Source organism: Electrophorus electricus, unplaced genomic scaffold (genome assembly GCF_041902795.1).
Source record: "Electrophorus electricus isolate QZ-2024a unplaced genomic scaffold, ASM4190279v1 Scaffold147, whole genome shotgun sequence".
Lineage (NCBI taxonomy): Eukaryota > Metazoa > Chordata > Actinopteri > Gymnotiformes > Gymnotidae > Electrophorus > Electrophorus electricus.
Window position 1 is genome coordinate 107956 of NW_027658428.1, and position 4346 is coordinate 112301.

Consider the following 4346-nt stretch of genomic DNA (forward strand, 5'->3'; position numbering starts at 1 on the left):
TCTGCACACAAAAAATAAAATGCATTGAGAAGAGACTAATTGCCCAAAGGATAAAAAATAAAATGACATATATAATGATAAAAGGAAAAGGTAAATAGATAACAGTAGATGTGTTAATATAAAATCAAAAGTCATCTAAACAGAACTCAATGCAATAAGTGTGTTTTGAGATGTTTTTGTTTTGCTGTTGGTTTGTTTTTTTTTTCTGTTTTTTTGCTTTCAAGTGCTAATGCCATTATGAGTTGCTAGACCATGAAGACATTTAAAGCATAATAAAATAATCTGATTTTGCTGTAAAAGACAGATGTCATGTTCACACTGCACAACTTCACTGCTTAATGTGATCTCCTGTTTACATCTGGCAGACACGCTTATCTATAGCAACTTACAGTTTCAACTATATTACAGAGCTAGGTCCATATAGCGGTAGGAGTTTGACTCAGTTCAGTTCAGCTCACTCAGGCTTTCATTTCTGTTTTCTTGTCTTCAGGTTTTGTTTCATTGTCCCTAATAAGTCCAACTTGTGCTTGTCTACTCATGTCTCACTGTCCTCCTTTGCTTGATGTCACAACTTCATTGATACCTAAAGTGAATGTTGGAAATATCACATGTTCTTTGAGTAGGAATCAAACATCATTGCTCTAATACACTGGACTGATAGTGGACTCTGCCGAGGTACACCTACCCCTGATGTCGTGATGTTACTGAGCCTCATCCTGTCTCAGATGCCTTGACTACTCCCATCATCCCCTGATGTCCCCTGTTGTAGCCCACACCACCTCCACCCCAACCAGCTACTCTCTTTTGCCCTTAATGGACGTTCTCTTGCGACTTGGGTCTCGGACACATGCACACAAGTCTAGAACCTCCAGAAAGTTGGACTAAACATTAAATGCTTATTTCATTTTTTAATTTATGTCTCTCTTTAAACAGCCAGAGGAGGATGGGACCCCCTTTGAGTCTTGGTTCCTCTCGACGTTTCTTCCTCATGCTCTAGGGAGCTTTTCCTTGCCACTGTCACCCGTTGGCTTGCTTACTGGGGCCTTGGACTTGGACATTTGAAAAGCTGCTTTGTAATAGCACCTGTTGTAAATAAAATAAAATAAAATACAATTTTAAAAAGTACTTTATAAATAAATTTTGAGTATTTGATTTTTATATGTAATCTTAAAATGTATAAGATAACTAAAATTTGTTTTTTAATCATTACATTTTTTCACTTAAAACAAAAATATAATTTGGATAGTCCCAATAATCTAGAAAAATCAAATCTCATCATTACAGTGCCAACAACACATCAGCATCACCAGACTTCAAAGCACTTGTCTGAGAGGAAGATTTGTATGCCTGTAATTCTGTTGTTGAAGAGCCTATAAAATCAAAATAGGCTTTTAAATTTGAAATTTTAAACTCAAATAAATACAGCCTTATTTTACATGCCTTAACACACACACACAGTTACCTCACAGTGTGAATATTGTTGTTGGTGGAGAAAGTATCATAGATCCTCTTTGCTGACACATCAGTGATGTCATTGTGACTGAGGCTGAAATAAGATGGATTATAATTACCACATTGTTCAGGATTCCCAAACACACCTCCCTCTACTAAATCACCGCATAGTAGTACAAACACCTGTAGATTTATATATCAATGAATTAAATTAATGAACGAATGAATGAATAAACGAATGACTGAATTAGCAAATGAATGAATAAGCAAAGAAATAAATAGTATATTTGTGTCAGTGGACCTGAGTCATTAATGGCCAGATAATTATGCATTCTGACATTTTAAACAAAATATCATTTATTTCAGTTCTTGTACACATGACTTGTTATCTATCAGGCATGAAACTGTAAATCATAAAGAGTCTGTTATGCCTTATTTCTCTTTTTAATGAGAACATGTGTTTCTACAAGCAGTCTGGATATTTTGTAGACCACAGAGGTCCATCTTGCCAAGTACAGGCAGTGATCAGTGAACCAGTCAGCCAGTGAGAGAGGTCGTCATTTCCAAATAAAATCACCAAGAAAATCAAGCTTTTTGTTGTTTGCTTTTGAAAAAAATAAGTCCTTGAAGGAACAAAGGATATGACTGAATGAGCAAAGTTACATTTATATAGAGCCTTTCAAGGAACATACAATGCTTTACAATGAACACACACAGCTTCTATGTTCAGTCACATGCCGGATTTTGTGTTAAATTGTGAGAAAAAGAGTAAAATGTGTTATATCTATGTTAGTGTTCACTGTGCACTCAACAATCAAGACTCACTACACATTCCTCCTCCCGCTTGTCCACTCACTCCAGGATGTGGGCTTTGTGCTGGTGTGGGAACAGCAGCTGCAGGCAGTGGTCAGTGAGCTGACAGTGGCTAAGGTCCAGTTCTGACAGCCCTTCAGAATGTTCCAGAAACAGCGCCAGTGACCTACAGGCCATATCAGTCCCCACACAGAGAAGAGACAGGAACTGGAGCAGCCTGGCTTTATTGCAGCTGAACACACTCAACATTCACCAACATGTAGAGTCACAAAACACTAACACACTCACATAACTACTAACATTAATGCTATTTACACACATTTTGTTTCAAATGATAAAATTCTTTTCCCTTTTCCAGAATGTTTCCCTAGTTTGTGTGGTGTTGAGTCATTGGCTTACTGAAGGGTGACTGTGTGTAAAATGGGGAAGAGTTGCCCTCACAGCCGTGTAGAGTGAGCTGTGTGTGTGTGTGTGTGAGAGAGCTCACTCTCTGGATGACCATGGAGACAACTTTGCAGTCCTCAGTGCTCAGAGTCAGTGTGTGTGTGTGTCTGTGTGTCTCCTGTCAACACGGAGAAAATAAAACACACACAGACAGTGGCTGGGCAGTTAATTTCGGATTAATATAAATATTTCACTTAAATTTACCAATTTCCTCCAGAAAGTCATTTTATTCTAGGTAAATATCCATGGATATTGCTGATTACTTGACAGGAGTCTCAATAAAACCTAAATGATGCTGGCACAAAATGACTTTTGAGGAAACTCGTGAAAAACACATAAACGTACATAAACATTTATATAACACTCCCTAAACAGACCAGTTCTGTGTTAAAATTCTGATTGTGAGAAAAGTTCAAGCCTGAGATGGGAGACGTGTTAGAGCAGTGGCTCAATGCTCTCCAACTCCGCCTTTGGTATGGAGGTGAAAAGCAGGCTGAGAGAGACTGCTGTGCAGTGCTGGAGGGTGAAGCGCAGGGCAGCACAGTGGACAGAGTCCAGCTCTCTGCTGTTCAGGTTGATGCAGTTCTCTGCTGAACTCAACAAGCTGGACACACAGTGAGCAGAGCCAGTCTGATAGATCTCTCTGATGATGGACATTACAAAGCTGGAGCTCAGCCTGGGGAGAAGACACACACACACACACATACACACATTTCCAGGTCTCATGCTGTACAGTATAATTAAAGTGTTTGGACTGTTACTAACTGTGTGAACAATCTGAGCCACACAACACATGACTGTATTCTCTCACCTTCTGATCTGAAGTCTGGCCAGTACAGGCAGAAGGTCTCTGGGATTTTGTTACTTAATGTTGGGGATGTGTAGTGGTCCCATGAGCTGGTGGAAGCTCGTCTACTTTGCCGTAACGTCACCCTTTCGCCTTGCTGTCTGGATGCGTACTGTCTGTCAGACTAGCAATTCATCTACACTTCTCACAGATAAAACTGCCACTAATGACGAAGAATAAACATGCTGCATTCAGTGCTCTGAAACAGAACATAAGTCATGATGAAAAAGCAAAATGTTAACATTACTTATGTTTGTGGTAGTTCCTTAGATATAGTTTGTGATGATAAAATAGTTTTCCATGGAAGTTGCCAGTTTCCAGGTAGAAAGTAGTTAAATCCAACAAAACATTTGTTAAACAGATAGAGAGCAGTAAAAGCTAGTATGCTGAAACTACCTGTTTCAAAAACAGGAAGCTTCCTTATGAAGGAAAGAGGTTCTTATGAACCTCAGCATTTTGACAGCAAGTATTAACCATGGCTATAAAACCATGTGAATAATTCAGTTATGGGATTAATCCACAAAATAGAACATCAAATCTAATTATTTGGCCAGTACAGGGTTATGCAATATTCCTTCATCTCAGCAAAATGGAATAGCTTGACTTCCTTAACTGATTAATAATTTAAAAATATCTTTCTTGACTATAAGAATATAGCTTACCCATTAGAAAGATTAAACATCCAGTCAGTTTGTATCCTGGCATGTTAATGTAAAAGGCAGCTCCTACTGGATTTGGGGAAAGATTAGTAAAAGATTTCAAGTATCTGCAAAGCAGAAAACTGCCTATT

At 38.5% G+C, this 4346-nt stretch overlaps 1 long non-coding RNA gene across 1 annotated transcript; it reads right to left on the reverse strand.

Moving 5' to 3' along the window:
• Window positions 1–807: 807 nt before the first annotated feature.
• Window positions 808–2426, reverse strand: LOC145654718 (uncharacterized). Its single transcript, XR_014120924.1, has 3 exons — window positions 2278–2426; window positions 1463–1546; window positions 808–1083 (listed from the first exon to the last, which is right to left on the reverse strand). It is a non-coding gene; the product is annotated as an uncharacterized LOC145654718 (long non-coding RNA).
• Between the last annotated feature and the right edge of the window lie 1920 nt (window positions 2427–4346).